Below are 18290 nucleotides of genomic sequence, written 5' to 3'. Positions count from 1 at the left end.
AAAAGCAGAGGAGAAGGACAACTGAATTCCCAGCTTGGAACAGAAAGTCCTCCAAAATCTAGACACAAACTGAACTCCTCTGTCAGATACAATGTTCTCAGGAATCCCGTGCAAGCGAACCAAATGTTGCAAAAACAGGGGCACCAACTCAGAGGAAGATGGCAACTTAGGGAGTGGTACAAGATGAACCATCTTAGAGAACCTATCACAAATCACCCAAATAACAGTCATTCTTTGAGAGACCGGCATATCAGAGATGAAATCCATTGAAATATGGGTCCATGGCCTCCTGGGGACCGGCAAAGGCATCAACAACCCACTAGAGCGAGAACAAGATTTAGACCGGGAGCAAGTCCCACAGGACTGCACAAAATTCCTGACATCATGAGACAAGGTGGGCCACCAAAAAGAGCGACTCACCAGATCTCTAGTACCAAAAATACCTGGATGACCAGCCAATGCAGAGCAATGAACTTCAGACATCACTCTCTTCTTCCACTGGTCAGGAACATACAACTTTCCACTGGAACAACGCTCAGGTTTGTCCTCCTGGAACTCTTGCAGAGCAAGTCTCAAATTGGGCGAGATGGCAGAAAGAACTACCCCCTCGCCTAAGATGGTAGCAGGCTTGGTCACCACAGGAGAATCAGCAAAGAATCTCCTAGAGAGGGCGTCTGCCTTGACATTCTTAGTTCCAGGAAGAAAAGAAACCACAAAATCAAAACGTGTAAAAAACAAGGCCCACCTAGACTGTCTAGGGTTCAAGCGTTTAGCCGACTCTAGGTAAATCAAATTCTTGTGGTCAGTGAGGACCACAACTTGATGTTTAGCTCCCTCCAACCAATGTCTCCACTCCTCAAATGCCCATTTCATGGCCAACAGTTCCCGATTCCCCACATCATAGTTACGTTCAGATGGAGAGAACTTTCGGGAAAAGAAAGCACAGGGATTCATTTTAGATGTTACAGGATCCTTTTGGGACAAAACAGCTCCTGCACCAATCTCAGAAGCATCCACCTCTACCTGGAACGGGAGTGAGACATCAGGTTGCCGCAAAACCGGGGCGGAGGTAAATCTTCGCTTCAGCTCCTGAAAGGAAGCAACAGCCTCCGGAGACCAATTCAACACATCAGCACACTTCTTAGTCAGATCAGTCAATGGCTTGGCAATACTAGAAAATTTTGCTATAAATTTCCGATAAAAATTAGCAAACCCCAAAAACTTCTGGAGGGCCTTCAAAGAAGTGGGCTGAACCCAATCATAAATGGCCTGTACCTTGGCCGGGTCCATTTCAATAGTTGAAGGAGACAAAATAAATCCCAAAAATGAAATCCTCTGTACTCCAAAAAGGCATTTCGATCCTTTGACATACAGGGAATTCTCCCTCAAGATCCGGAACACAGTCCGAATATGTTCCACATGAGAATCCCAATCCTTGGAGAAGATCAAAATATCATCCAGATAGATAATCAAAAAGTTATCGACAAAGTCTCAGAAAATATCGTTCATGAAGCACTGGAAGACAGAAGGGGCATTAGTGAGCCCAAAAGGCATCACCAGGTACTCAAAATGTCCCTCCGGAGTATTAAACGCCGTCTTCCATTCATCCCCCTGCTTAATGCGGATAAGATTATACGCCCCCCTGAGGTCAAGCTTGGTAAACCAGCAAGCACCTCTAACTCTAGAGAATAGATCCGAAATCAGGGGTAACGGATACTGATATTTAATAGTAATTTTATTGAGGGCACGATAATCAATACTAGGCCTTAAAGAACCATCCTTTTTGGCCACAAAAAAAAACCCGGCACCTAAGGGTGAAGAGGATGGTCTAATATGACCCTTCTCCAACGCCTCCTTAATATAGGACCGCATAGCCTCGTGCTCGGGTACAGATAAATTGAAGAGCCGACCCTTGGGAAATTTACACCCCGGGCTTAGTTCAATTGCACAGTCATAACTCCTATGAGGAGGCAAGGACGCAGACTCATTCTCACTAAATACATCATAAAAGTCCACCAAATAGTCAGGAACATCATGCGACTGAGGAGAGGTGGAAAAAACCGGAGCCTCACTAAAGGCACACCGACAACCTCAACTCACCACAGACACAGACTTCCAATCCAAAACTGGATTATGAATTTGCAACCAGGGAAACCCCAGAACAACGGCATCATGCAGTCCATGCAACACCAAAAATCTGCAATTTTCTTGGTGGTCTGGGGTGACCCGCATTATCACCTGGGTCCAAAACTGAGGTTTATTCTTCGCCAAAGGAGTAGCATCAATCCCCCTCAAAGGGATAGGCGTCTGCAGAGGTGTCATAGGAAAACCACAATGTTTAGCAAAATCCAAGTCCATTAGATTCAAGGCCGCTCCTGAATCCACAAAAGCCTTCACGGAAAATGTGGATAAGGAGCAGATCAGAGTAATTGCCAAAAGAAACTTAGGTTGAACACCACCCACAGCAAATGTGTGTGCAAAACGTTTCTCTCATTTAGGGCAGACAGAAATAACATGAGAGGCATCTCCAGAGAAAAAACACAGCTTATTACGCCTTCTAAACTCCTGATGTTGCGCCCTAGACAAAACTCCATCACATTGCATAGGTTCAGACATTTGTTCAAAATGTGGCAGCGCCTCCCGTGTAGTCTTGCGTTCACGTAAATGCCGATCAACTTGAATGGCTAATGAAATAGAATCGTCAAGACCAGAGGGAACAGGAAATCCCACCATAGCATCTTTTAAAGTCTCAGACAAACCCTTCCGAAAGAGAGCTGCCAATGCACTATCATTCCATGTAGTAAGGACCGCCCACTTTTGGAATTTCTGACAGTATAACTCTGCAGGATCCTGACCCTGGTTCAATGCCAATAGGGCTCTCTCAGCTGGATCAATATCATTAGGTTCATCATATAACAAACCCAAGGCATGAAAAAATGCATCCACATTAGTCAAAACAGGATCTTCAGGTGTCAAAGAAAATGCCCAAACCTGGGGATCGCCGCGCAGCAAGGAGATGACAATGTTAACCTGCTGCGCAGAGCTCCCTGATGAGTTAGGCTTCAAGGCAAGAAATAATTTACAATTATTCTTAAAATTCAAAAATTTAGACCGATCCCCAGAAAACACATCAGGAGCAGGGATCCTTGGTTCAACAGCATGTGAATGAGTGAGATAGGCGGAAATTCCCCGCACTTCAGCAGCGAGCTGCTGCACACGATCAGACAATTGCTTAATCTCCATCAAGGAGAAAAAGAAAAAAAAAAAGAATCCTCCTACGGCCCCAGAGAAAAAGAGGAGAAAATATACATATATAAAAAAAAAATTCTGACACTTTTTTTTTTACAATTCTCTCCTGCTTTTGAGTACCCTAGAATCTGCGGTATGGCTGGTGATTCTGTTATGAATGAGTCACCGAGGGGGAAAAACAAAAAGTATGCTAAACCCAGAAAACCGGAGAGGTTGGTAACTAGCGGATTGCAGACCCCTGATCCTATCCACAACAACTAGCAGTAGCCGTGGAGCGTGCCTACGATGATCCTAGACGCCTCCTCACGGCCGGAGAACTAAATAAGTCTAAAGAAAGAAAGGGAAAATCTAAACTGCCCCAGAGCAGACCCCAAAGCAATAGACAGCCCCCAACATGCATTGTCTGTGAAACAAGATGAAAACACAGACACAGGTAGAAAGATAGGCTGAGCAAACAATGGGGCCCTCTCTAACTAGAAAGGACAGGAAAGAAAAGCTGCTGTCTGCAATCACGCAAAAAACCCTGCCAAAAAGAATGTCCAACACGTCTGATAGAAAAAGGCCCTGAAGTCGCTAGACTTCAAATCACTATATCAGCACTCAGGTATATTCTGAGGACAGAGCAAAAGAGATCAACTGATCAGAGACAAAATGGGGATTCAGCCCAGTCCCAGCCAGGGCTGGCTGAACACAAAAACTAAGTAAACCAGACAAAAACTCATATGAACAATAGCAGAGAAAATGTAGCTTTAGGAAGGCAGGAACCAAACTGGAAACCAGGAGCCACAGTCAGGAAAAATCACCAGCAAGAAACTAGGGAGTCGGCTGCCTTAAATCCAATCAGGAACTCCTGATGTCCAATTGCAGTCCTCTTCCTCAGGTGGCCGGTCTCTGCCATTTAGATCAGCTTCATTACCTCCCTTCACCAACAGAGGGAGTCCAGATAGAGAACTCACTACTCCTCTGTCAGCACAGCCAGCTCCATAACCCTCACCAGAAGCCAGAGGCAAACCCGAAAACGAGCTCACCACAGTCTAGCCTGCTAGCGCCCAGGCTTAGGTGTAGGTAGGACAGAGGTTGAATCAGGTATCAGTCCTCACCAGGGACTTGGCATGCCTCAGTGCACGTGCTCCACTTCATAGCCAGCGTTTATAGCGGCGCTGTCCGCTCTGTGGGCCAAGAAGGACTCTAACCCGTGTCCTTGGGGTAGAGTTCTGTGGCTGTACACTGTGCGCTCTTTTGGCTGGGCTCTGTGAGCTAAACAGGCTCCAGCATCTATGTTCAGCGATTGTGCGACTTTGTGCATTAACAGAGTGCGCACCTTTTAACATTGGGTGACGTAACCCACGTGTGACTGTTTTTACACCGCTCTATTCTTCCGCCATTACCTAGCAGCAGTGTACCACCTCTTCACGGTGGACCCCGGGCTGCGAACGCACCTACTATTATTTTATAATTTGGTGCGTTCCGCCAGCCATAACATTATGCTAGCGCCAGGGTCTGGCTAGTAATGACGGACGAACAGAGACTGTTGCAGTACATCCGGCAGCTGCACGGCAGGTTGGCGGCTCTCGAGCGTCCAGCCTCAGCTGCGGATGTTACTGTGGTCACTGTTCAGGCAGCCACAGAGGCTGTCTCCCGTGTGACCACTGCCATCCCTGCCCCGACTTTGTCCCGCCTCCCACTGCCCGAAAAGTTCTCGGGTGATAGTGCCTATTGTAGGGGTTTCGTGAGCCAGTCAGCTGGAGCTGCTGGCAGCATGATTCCCCTCCGAGCGGGCCAAAGTGGGATTTATTATTTCCCTCTTGTCGGGCAGGACTTTGGAGTGGGCCACACTGCTGTGGGAGCATGGTGATCATGTGGTGCAGAGTGCTTCTCAGTTCTTGGACACTCTGAAGCATGTCTTCCTGGGAATGCGAGCCACCCATGATACCGCGTTCCGGCTGCTGGCATTGTCACAGGGTTCGTCCATGGTCAGCCACTTTGCCATCCAGTTCCGGACGCTGGCCTCGGAGTTAGAGTGGCCAGATAAGGTCCTCATTCCGGCATTCTGGAGAGGTTTGGCTGGCCATGTGAAGGACGCTCTGGCCACCAGGGAGATTCCTGCTACACTGGAGGAGCTTATCACCGTCTCCACCCGTATAGACCTTCACTTTGCCGAGCGAAGGTTGGAGCGGACCCAGTGTAGGCAGAGGTTTAGGTTGGCACCCAGTTTTGCTAAACCTCTGGAATCTCCCGATCGGGCGTCCGAGCGTCAGGGGGGTTCCCACAAGGGATCCAGGCCCGGCCCGCTCGAGCCCCTGTGATCTGTCATGGTTGCCGGCAGTCCGGTCACTTTGCCAACCAGTGCCCACAGCAGCTGGGAAGACGCTCGCCCCTAGTGGCCGTAGGAGGCGGCTCACTAGAATCCGCGGCGTTTTCCGCCAATTTGTCCTTTAAGGGGACACTTGGGTTTGGTTCTTCCACTCTGGTGGTGGAGGTTTGCATGGATTCCAGAGCGAAGGGCAATTTTATGTCATCTGCCTTCGCTCAACGGCACGCGATACCACTGCTTATGATGTCCCAGCCAGTCACTGTCAGAGTAGTGAATGGCGTGACTCTGCCCTCACAGATTACCCACCAAACTGCTCCACTGATACTCTCGGTGTCTCCATCTCATCAGGAGACGATATCCCTCCTCGCCATGCCCGAGGGTATCGACCAGGTCCTTCTAGGGGTCCCCTGGTTGCAGTATCACTCTCCCCATATAGAGTGGTCCTCAGGGGAGAATTCTTGGTTGGAATAAGTCATGGGAGGGTAGATGTCTGAGGGAATGCGTCCAGGTTGCCTCCACCGAGGTCCCCGCAGATCTTTCCTCACTTCCCAAACACTATCCACAGTATGCAGACATGTTCTCCAAAAAGGCGGCGGAGACACTTCCACCGCATTGCCCCTATGACTGTCCTATTGACCTCTTGCCTGGTGCTGAGTCTCCCCATTGTCGAGTCTATCCCCTATCTCTCCCGGAGACAGAGGCCATGTCTCAATACATCAGGGAGAATCTGGCAAGAGGATTCATTAGGAAGTCAGTGTCACCAGCGGGGGCGGGATTCTTCTTCGTCCAGAAGAAGAGTGGGGAACTATGTCCTTGCATCGATTACAGGGGTCTTAACGCCATCACCGTTAAGAATAAGTATCCTCTACCCCTAATATCAGAGCTGTTTCATAGGCTACAGGGAGCGAGAGTGTTTACCAAACTTGATCCGCGGGGGGCTTACAACCTGATTCGCATCCGTGATAGGGACGAATGGAAGATGGCATTTAGCACCACAGATGGGCACTATGAATATCTGGTGATGCCCTTCAGGCTCTGTAATGCCCTAGCCGTCTTCCAAGACTTTGTGAGCGATATCTTCCGGGATATGCTTGCCACCTCGGTAGTAGTCTATCTGGATGATATTCTCATCTACTCTCCAGATATTGACTCCCACCGGAGAGATGTTTGCAAAGTTTTCGACCTCCTGCGGGCAAACTCCCTCTATGCCAAGTTGGAGAAGTGTGTGTTTGAGCAGGAGTCCTTGTGTTTCTTGGGCTATATCATCTCAGCCCAGAGTTTGGCCATGGATCCTGCCAAGCTACAGGCGGTAATGGATTGGCAGGAACACCATTCTCTCAAAGCGGTGCAGCGCTTTATGGGGTTCATAAATTACTATCGCCAATTCATTCCCCACTTCTCGACTTTGGTAGCACCCTTGGTAGCCCTCACCAAGAAGGGTACAAACTCTGTATAGCGCACTATGCGGTGGCCATAATACTGTATGGAGTAAGATACTGTCCGTTTTTGGAGCTATTGGAGAATTTAAATTGGATATCAGTCATGAGATGTAAAAAGTGAAGTATTTTTCATTGTACTATACCGCAATTTCTCTGCCGTATCGCAGCATCATGAGTTGTGGTATGTGTTAAAGGGGCGCTCTTTGGCCCAGGGCACATGAAAACCTGGAGCCAGCCCTACCCCCCACAAATTTAGCCAAATAACCCCCATTTTTCAGTGTGTAACTAGTATTATGAAGTAAATTAAGGTTGAAAAGCTTCAGTAATAAGATTTGATGTTTTTGGCATTCAAAAGGGCACTGTAGGTGTGTTTCCTGGTCTCCACTCCCTGCCGACTTTACTTCACCATTGACTTGCATTGGGTTTCGTGTTTCAGTCGGCCTTCGACTTTTCACAAAAATCGTCCGATCTCGTTCGACCCGACTTTTGCGAAAGTCGGGTTTCATGAAACCCGACTCGACCCAAAAAAAGGCAAAGTCGCTCAACTCTAGTGGCTGGCATTAGCGACTCGTCGCTTCCAGAACAATTTGATGTCTCTGGTAAAGAACTACCACTGCGTTGTTAACTTGTAGCCAAGAACTAGGGAATTCACCTAGAACAGTGCAAATCTTTGTATCAGTCTTTTCTTTTAGCTGAGAGTCTTCCTTATTCTCAACTCGTTCACGGAAATGTGTTGGACATACTTTCAGATTGTCTCTGGATACGGTGGTACACGTTTTTCCGCTGTCTTTGGAGATAGTACACACTTTGCTGTTGTCATTGCTAGATGGTTGAATAGTGTAAGGCTGAGCCTCCTATTGGTCATCTAACTTGTTTTTTCTTCTCTTTTTCTTCAGCACTTGTTCACCTGTTGGTAAGGGGGTTGCCACAGTAACTGCAGCTGTTTTTGCTGTTTGGTCTTTCACCGGAACGACCACTAGGAAACGGGAATAGTGATACACTATTGTTAAGGCATAGGTATACCCTGATCGACTTGGGGTTAGTTGCACGTGGTCTAAGGCCACCAGTTCCAAAGGTTATATAGTGATGATGGGCTGGAAGGGGGCCCTTTGATTTGCAGAATTTTTTCTTCTGAGACTACATGGGCCGCCGCATTCCCTGCAACACTGTTCAAAAGACCGTCTCATACCTGTCCAGAAGAAGCGGTCGCGGATGACTACTTCCAGCTTTATCCAACCAAAGTGTCCCGCTTGATTGTGTTAAGCTTCCAAGACCATGGGCATGTCTTTTCTGGGGACCACGATCTGCCAGACCAGTTCATGCATACGTGGGTTATTAGCTCTCCGGATCAACTTGTCTTCAAAAAGGAACAGCTTCTTACTTTCCTCAACTGTTGGACATCTGCAGGCGCATCAGGAGCTGGAGATGAATCTGCTTCACCAAGTAGTTCTTTGACCATACATGTAGCCGGGTCACAGCTCTGCATCTCTGCCCAAACTTGGTGAGGTAGTGGATTACGGGAAACTTCATGAATGGCAAGACTTCTCCCTGTCACATTGTTAGAGTCTTGGGAGGCACCATGGCGGTAGAATGCTGGCATCTCTATTTCTTCCAGGTCTTCTAGATTGTCTGCTGGGCTATATACCATGTGTGGCTGGGCTATATACCATGTGGTGCTGGGCTATATACCATGTGGTGCTGGGCTACATACCATGTGTGGCTGGGCTATATACCTTGTGATGCTGGGCTATATACCATGTGATGCTGGGCTGTATACCATGGTGCTGGGCTGTATACCATGTGTGGCTGTGTTGTATACCATGTGGTGATGGGCTATATACCATGTGTGGCTGTGCTATATACCATGTGGTGTTGGGCTATATTCCAAGTGTGAATGGGCTATATACCATGTGGTACTTAGCTATATACTATGTGGTGCTGTGCTATATACTATGTGGTGCTGGGCTGTATACCATGTGGTGATGGGCTATATACCATGTGTGGCTGTGCTATATAACATGTGGTGCTGGGCTACATATCATGTGGTGCTGTGCTATATACCACGTGTGGCTGTGCTATATACCATGTGGTGCTATGCTATATACCATGTGGTGCTGTATTATATACCATGAGGTGCTGTGCTGTATACCATGTGGTGCTGTGCTATATTCCATATGGTGCTGGGCTGTATTCCATGGTGGGCTGTGCTATATACCATGTGGTGCTGGGGTATATACCATGTTGTGCTGGGCTATATACCATGTGTGACTGGACTATATACCATGTGGTGCTGGGCAATATACCATGTGATGCTGTGCTATATACCATGAGGGCTGGGCTATAATCCATGTGGGTCTGGGCTATATACTACGTGGTGCTGGGCTATATACTATGCGGCTGTGTTATATACCATGAAGAGTTACATTTAAATTATATTCTATGGGGAGGTGGGCTGTATTATATTCTATTTGGGGTAACATTATATTCTATGGGGGGCTGTATTATGTTTATTATATTCTATTGTGGGTGATTGCATCATACTTTATGAGGGGGCAACATTATACTATAAGAGGAGGCTAAATTCTATACTATGGGAGGCTGCATTATATTCAATGGTGGGCTAGATTATATTGTATGAGGGGTTCATTATACTTTATGAGGTGGCTACATTATATTCTATGGGGGCTGCATTTTACTATATGAGGAGGGCTACATTGTTTTCTAAGGAGTGCTACATTATACTATATAAGGGGATGCATTATATTTCTATGGTGGGTTACATTCTATTTTATGGTGGGGCCGCATTTTACTCTGTGGTGTGGCTGCATTATACACTATGGGGTGGCTGCATTACATTCTATGGGGGTTACATTATATATTATGGCGGGGCTGCATTATACTATGTTGGCTGGCTGCATTATGCTCTATGCGGTGGCTGCATTATACTTTAAGAGGGGGCTGCATTATAATGTATGGGGGGTTACATTATATTGTATGGCGGGGCTGCATTATACTCTGTGGGGTGGCTGCATTATGCTCTGTGGGGTGGCTGCATTATACTATATGTTGGCTGCATTATACTGTATCGAGGACTATGGGGAATACATTATATGAAGAACTAAGGGGTGCATTATACTACGGGAAGTGCATTGTACTACATCGATGACTATGGCGGTGCATTATACTATGGAGCACTATGAGGAGTGTATTTTACTATATGGAGGACTGAGCAGTTTATTTTAATATATGTAGGACTGAGGAGTGTATTATACTATATGGAGGACTATGGGGCACATTATATTATATGAAGGACTTTGGGGTGTAAAATGTAGATGTGCTGCTGATAACATGATACTGTATGGTGATCTGTTAGTGATCCATTAGTGATCACTCTGTCCCCATCATTCTTTCTCAGATGGTGGATAGAGGCCGGGAAACAAGTGTTGGACGACTTCAATATTGTCGATCACACTCATATAGCGGCCTGAACTCAGCACATGTAACTACAACCGAAATGCTACTGTGTGATGTGCAATATGTTAGCATTTGGGGCCCCATTTTAAACTTTGCCTAGGGCCCCACTTTGCCTAAAACCGGCCCTGTGGGAGGGATCGGAGTTGTGGCACTTGATGGCAGGGAGCTGGTTTCCTGACAGATATTCTCTATTTTCTCTATAAAGTGGGAGGCCAGTTCATCAGCTCAGATGTCTGTGATAGGGCCTGTATTTTTGGACTGAGGAGGGAGTGAAAGGTGTCAAAACATTTTTGGGGGTTGTTAGACAGGAGATGAGGTTGGTGAAGTAAGTTTGTTTGGCAAGGAGAAGGGCAGCTTTATAGGTCCGTAACATAAATTTGTATTGGATAAAGTTTTCTGGTTTTAGCTTTCTTTCATAGGCATGCGAAACTCCTAGAGCATCGCTGGAGAAATCAAGTTTGCAATGTGAACCAGGGCTGTTTTACTCTGTGTTTGGAGGTTCTGAGAGTGAGGGGTGCCACTTGGTCCAGGCTGCTTCTGAGAGTGTCATTGTAGTTAACTGGTTTTCCAGGGATTTCCTGTCCAGTTCCTCAGTGCACTGGGCATCCTCTACCTTCTCTTAATGCATTTTCACATGCTTTTCCTCTGTATACTAGAAGATAAGGCACTCTTGGCAGTATCTGTACCAAACTCTAGGCGCCGGATGTTGCAGGAATGTCTGCATTACGGGCCACCACCCTCTTATACAGCAGTACTTGGAAAAATAGCCTTTATTCACTATGTACTTACAGAGGCAGCATCTTATTCATGTAACAATCTTCCCAGTTCATTGTTATATAAATTTGTGATTGAGAATAATGTCACATTTGCAAGTAGCTGTAAAAGTGGGGCACTTAAGTTGGTTACTGGAGTTGGCAACTAGTGGGCCCTTGGCACCCCAGTCCGACACTGCTTCTTGTGTCTCTTGTATTCTGCAGCTCTGTGTCCCCATCTTCAGTCTTCTATCGGGTAGTTTTTTGTGTAGGACTTATACTATTTTAGGGTACTGCCTCTATATCAATTTTAATGTAACTTGGGATAGGAGTAGACATTACGATACCACAATGGGTGGAGATTTATGTGGTCTACCTTCTGTAAATGGCACACCCCATAATTCCTGGTTCAACTTGTAGAGTAATGAGAGTAGTAATGATCACTCCCATCATTGCAACTGTGTAAAAATAAAGTGAACAGAAAAAAGATCCCATGAAACTGTTTTATTTCCTTTCTTATTTTTTTTTATTGGAATAGCAATAAGCAACACTGTAATAAAAATATTACGGGTCCTTTAAGAAATTAAACCATAATCACAATGACTCTCAGGTCAATCCCTATACAGACCACAGAACTAGCTGTGGGCATTGAGGACCGGCTGAGAGCCACTGGACCACAAGATCCAGAGGAAGGCGAAGAAACCCCCCGGAGAGTTCTGCCTCAGGGGGGGAAAAAATTCCTTCCTGACCCCATTTGTGGCGATCGGATATTTCCCTGGATCACATCTGTCCTGCTGCATATTGCTGTATATCTGCACGTATTATAAGCTCAGGAGACACGATCTGGAAGGGAAAAGATAAATGCATCTTGCTTCTAGGAGCTAACAATCTAATATAAAATATACACCCTGCTCCTAGGAGCTTACACTCTAATTTACAATAGACATATGCATATACTATACAATAGACATATACTGTATAATACAATAGACATATACTATACAAGAGACATATACAAGAGACATATACTTATACTATACAATATACTTATTTGAATACTAACAATAGACTTATACGAATACTATACACTAAACATATAGAAATACTATACTATAGATATATACGAATACTATACAAGATACTTATACTAATACTAAACAATAGACTTATACGAATGCTATACACTAAACATATACAAATACTATACAATAGACATACGAATACTACACAATAGACATATTTGAATACTATACAATAGACATATACGACTACTATACAGTAGACATACACGATACGATAGACAATCACATATACTATACAATAGATATAGACAAATACTATACAACAGACATAGAAGAATACAATGCAATAGACATATCCAAATACTATGCAAGAGACATAGGCGTATGCTATGCAAGAGACATAGACCTACGCTATGCAAGAGATATTGACGTATGCTATGCAGGAGACAGGTGTATGCCATGCAAGAGAGACAGATGTATGCCATGCAAGAGAGACAGATGTACTGTATGCCATGCAAGAGACACAGATGTATGCCATTCAAGAGACATATACGTATGCCATGCAACAGACATAGACGTATGCCATGCAACAGACATAGACGTATGCCATGCAACAGACATAGACATATGCTATGCAATAGACATACTTGTATACTAATCAATAGACATACACATATACTATACATTTACTACACTATGCTATACGTATACTATACTATACATATACTTTATATATACTATAAAATACATATACTATGCATTACATATGCAATACATTTATACTTTTACTAAACAATACAAATACTATACAATACATATACTGTGCAATACATATACTGTACTATACACACACATACACATACCCACATACATAATAGAGTTGCAGACTCCGATCAGGCTTTGATTAGAGTGTGATCAGAGTGGCATCAGTTTTTCTTGGAGGTGGAGATGGGGGGGAAAGTTTCTCCATTTTGTTAGTTTGTGAAACTCGAAGAGCATATATATGAGTGAATATATATCTATAAATATATTTATATTTATTTCTAAATATTTATTTCATTTCTATATATAGTATGTATAAATATCGCTGTGGAATTAATGGCGCTATGTAAACGAGTAAAGTAAATAAATATATATGAGTTTGCTGTCCATGGTTTTGACGGATATCACTCATACCTATGATATTCTATGGGCCTGTGCAAATGTCAGATTTTTTGCTCGGACCCAGTGCTCCATGGAAAAAATCGGAGACAAATCCGATTTTGATCCCAGTGTCAGATCAAAATCGGCAATGCAAGTCTTTGGGCCCATGAAAAAATTGGACTCCACTTGGATGACATCTAAGTGTGTCTGATTTTCACAGACTGACATAATTCAGAAGGTGGAGAAACCTTTTTTTCCCCCCTCTCCACGCCCGAGAAAAACTGATGCAATTCTGATCTGTGCCTGATCGGAGTCTGCAACTCTTACGGCAGTTGCCGTTAAATCAATTCTGCTCATGATATCCTGTGGTTCCAGTTCTGGTCCTCCTGCTTCCATCGTGCTACTACGTTCTCCGTCGTTTCTGCTCAGCCTTCCTGCTGCGCCACCGTCATCTGTCCGTGCTTCATTACAGCAGATCTTTTGAACTAGATGAGACATAACACCTATCAGTACAAAAAAGAGGATTAAATGGTAAGTTCTATTTAAGGAATCATTCTAATGCACAAAAGAGCGAGATGTTTGCTGAGATATTTTAGGGGTAAATAGTGCAGTTCTAAACTTCACAACAAACACCTCACAGCTACACAATGTGTGAATGGGGCCTTAGTGTTAATTGAGCAGCTACCTACTTGGACTTGTCTTCCTCAATATGCTTCCGCTGGGGACACAAGGTTGTTCAGGATAATAACTTTATACATTCTGTACCAATTGTGATATGTATGATGTGATGTGTCCTGTGATCTCTATGATGTCATGTGCCCTGTGATGTCATGTGTCCTGTCATAATAACTTCCACTGGTGTGTTGTGTATCAAGTTTCCAACATCAAGAGTAGACTTAATAAAACAAAATCACAGGCCGCAAATAACCACCAGCCTCATTTTTTACTGAGTCATGACGCATATTAAAACCTAAGCATTTGCCCCCAATTTTTCTAATCTGTATCACCTGCTTTTCTACGCACTAAAGGAAAACACAGGACCCCATACTGCAATTCCTGACCACGATAAACCATCAGTTCCTGGTCACCCCTGATCCAACAGGACCAAGAGAGCTGACAATATAATACATTTTATAATAAATTTTATTTCTATAGCGCCGACATATTCCGCAGCACTTTACATTTCAGAGGAGATTTGTACAGACAATAGACATTACAGCATAACAATAATCACATACAGTAGATTAGAACAAAATACCAAGAGGAATGAGGTCCCTGCTCGCAAGCTTACAGTCTATGAGGGAAAAAGGGAGACACGAAAGGTGGGTGGTAACAGTTGCCCTGATTGTATGGACCAGCCATAATGTTAAGTGTGTAACAGTACAGACACAGAGGGCTGATGGATGCATAAAGCATGTGGGAACATGATGCGGGGAACCTGGTTATGGTAAAACTTTTGGCTGTGCCACACAGGGATAGATTAGGTTAATGTGTTGAGGCAATAGGCCTGTCTGAATAAATGCGTTTTCAGGGCACGCTTAAAATTGTGGGGACTGGGGACTAATCGTATTGACCTGGGAAGTGCATTCCAAAGAATTGGCGCAGCACGTGTAAAGTCTTGGAGACGGGAGTGGGAGGTTCTGACTATTGAGGATGCTAACCTCAGGTCATCAGCAGAACGGAGGGTGCGGGTAGGGTGGTATACTGAAACAAGGGAGGAGATGTAAGGTGGTGCTGAGCTATGGAGGGCTTTGTGGGTGAGGGCAATAAGTTTGTACTGGATTCTGGAGTGGATGGGTAGCCAGTGTAATGACTGGCACAAGGTAGAGGCATCGGTGTAACGATTGGTGAGGAATATGATCCTGGCTGCAGCATTCAAGACAGATTGGAGAGGGGAGAGTTTGGTAAGAGGGAGACCGATTAGAAGAGAGTTACAATAGTCGAGACGAGAGTGAATAAGAGAAACAGTAAGAGTTTTTGCAGAGTCAAAAGTAAGAAAAGGTCGGATTCTAGAAATGTTTTTGAGGTGCAGATGACAAGAGCGAGCCAGTGATCGAATGTGGGGGGCAAAGGAAAGCTCGGAATCAAGTATGACCCCAAGACAGCGGGCCTGTTGCTGGGGAGTAATAGTGGAACCACACACAGAAATGGCAATGTCGGGTATAGGTACATTAGTAGAGGGAGGAAACACAAGGAGTTCAGTCTTTGACAGGTTCAGTTTCAGATATAGTGAGGACATGACAATGGAGAAATGTAGCAGTCTTCATTTAAATCTATGTTATGATACCATTTTCACAGCATTAATGGCAAAGCTACCCAAAAATGGAACCAAGTGGAGTTGTCTCACTGCCCCACCCCTTCCTATATGCTTTTATTAGAGCACATGGGTGTCATAGAGGGCAAAACCAGCCGATTGCTGAGGGTCTTCAAGACCAGTGACAATGATCAGTTGATCACCAGCAAGTCCTCATTTAGGGAAGGGGTGGTCCAGAGTGGTAACTCCTGTTTGGCTGGGCTCACACTCGCTTAGAAAGAACCAAAATGTGCAGATTTTCCTTAGAAGCTGAACAATAGCATTTTTTTAAATCATAGAATCGTTATAAATTTCACAGGCTATAGCACTTTTTGATAAGATTTTCAGATGAATGATGCAGCTCTGAATCCCACTTTTAATCCCCCTTCTAAACAATTTGTGAGTGGCGTCATAAGTGAAGAGTTCCCTACCTGGACTTGTTTCCTTCAAGCTGTCAGGCTCTAATGAAACAAGATGGCTCATGTGTTGCACTTTCCTCATTCTATGCCAATTGTGATGTCATATGATGTCTGTGATGTTTATGTGCTTTGTGATGTCATCAAAACTGACTGTTTAACCCCTGCCCACCCTATAACGTACTTTGATATTGTGAACAGGTTATTTCAATGCTGTATGTATGAAACCAGAAGTTTACATACACTATATAAAAACATATATGCATGTTTTTCTCAATATCTGACAAGAAATAAGAATAAATCTTTTCCGTTTTAGGTCAATTAGGATTACCATAATTATTAATATTTGCCAAATGCCAGAATAATGAGAGAGAAAATGTTTTAAGGCATTTTATTTATCTAATTTCAACTGTAGTATAATGCACCCCCCATAGGCAGACTCTGTATGGAATAATGCCCCCCCATAGGCAGACTCTATACTATGTAATGAACCCCTGTAGGCAGACTCTAAATAGTATAATGCACCCCACATAGCCAGATGCCATATTGCATAATGCACCACCCATAAGCAGACTCTATATTGTGTAATGCACCCCCCATAGGAATATATACTATGATGCACTCCCCATAGGCCTCTATGGCATACTCATTATTGTATACTGCACTCCCCATAGACAGACTCTATATTGTATAATGCACCCCCCATAGACAGACTCTATATTGTATAATGCACACCCCAAAGGCAGATTCTATACTGTATAATGCACCCCCGTACGCAGACTCTATATGGTTAATAAACACCAGGAAATCATTGAGTTTGTACCACAATATGGGTGCCAATCCATAGCATATTATTAAGAAGTGTACTACCTTATATTATACCCTGACATTAGTGTGTATAACCATACAATTGGTGGTATTGTATTTATTTCTATGTAGCTACAAAGTGGGCCCCATGTATGTCAGTACCTGGATAAGAATGAAGTGATTAAACAGAGTCAGCATGGGTTTGTCAGACTAACTTAATTTCCTTCTATGACGGAATCACTGATTGGGTGGATCAAAGAAATGCTGTAGATATAGTATATCTTGACTTCAGCAAAGCATTTGACAAAGTATCTCACACAATCCTTATTGAAAAAATGACTAGGTATGGAATGGACAAGGCAACTGTTAGGTGGATTCATAACTGGCTTAGTGATCGGACCCAAAGAGTGGTCGGAAATGGCTGCACATCCAGTTGGAAGAATGTCTCAAGTGGGGTACCACAGGGCTCTGTCCTGGGCCCTGTATTGTTCAACATCTTTATCAATGATTTAGATGAAGGAACCCCAAGAAACTTTTTGACACCTTTCACTCCCTCCTCAGGCCAAAAGCACAAGCCGCTATCATAGACATTTGCGCTGATGACCTGGCCTCCCACTTTATAGAGAAAATAGACAATATCCGTCAGGAAATCCGCTCCCAATCACCAAGTTCAGTGACTCCCATCCCTCCCTGCATTTCCCCTGGCTCACTCTCCACATTTGCTCCCATCACAGAAGAAGAAGTCTCCAGGCTCCTCTCCTCTTCTCGTCCGACTACATGCACAACCGACCCCATTCCCTCACATCTCCTCCAGTCTCTCTCCCCAGTCGTCACAACTCACCTAACTACAATCTTTAATCTCTCCCTCTCCTCTGGCATTTTCCCCTCCTCCTTCAAACACTCTATCATTACTCTATTACTAAAGAAACCCACCCTCGACCCATCCTGCACAAACAACTACAGACCAGTCTCCAATCTCCCCTTCATCTCTAAACTTTTGGAGCGCCTGATATACTCACGCCTTACCCGTTACCTCTCCACTCACTCCCTCCTAGACCCTTCACAGTCCGGTTTCCGCCCCCTACATTCGACAGAAACTGCACTCATCAAAGTGACCAATGACCTTCTGACAGCAAAACGTAATGGTGACCACTCTCTGCTCATTCTTCTCGACCTTTCTGCAGCTTTCGACACTGTTGACCATCCTCTCCTACTCTCTAGGCTCCAGTCACTATGCATTAAATACACTGCTCTTTCCTGGTTCTCCTCCTATCTTTCCGACCGCTCCTTCAGTGTTCTGTTTTCTGGCTCCACTTCATCTCCTCTTCCTCTCACTGTTGGGGTACCTCAGGGCTCAGTCCTTGGCCCCCTTCTCTTCTCT

The sequence above is a fragment of the Dendrobates tinctorius genome, unplaced genomic scaffold (genome assembly GCF_039654945.1).
Source record: "Dendrobates tinctorius isolate UK_male_01 unplaced genomic scaffold, ASM3965494v1 ptg000160l, whole genome shotgun sequence".
In the NCBI taxonomy this organism is placed as follows: Eukaryota; Metazoa; Chordata; class Amphibia; order Anura; family Dendrobatidae; genus Dendrobates; species Dendrobates tinctorius.
This window is presented reverse-complemented; position numbering follows the sequence as displayed.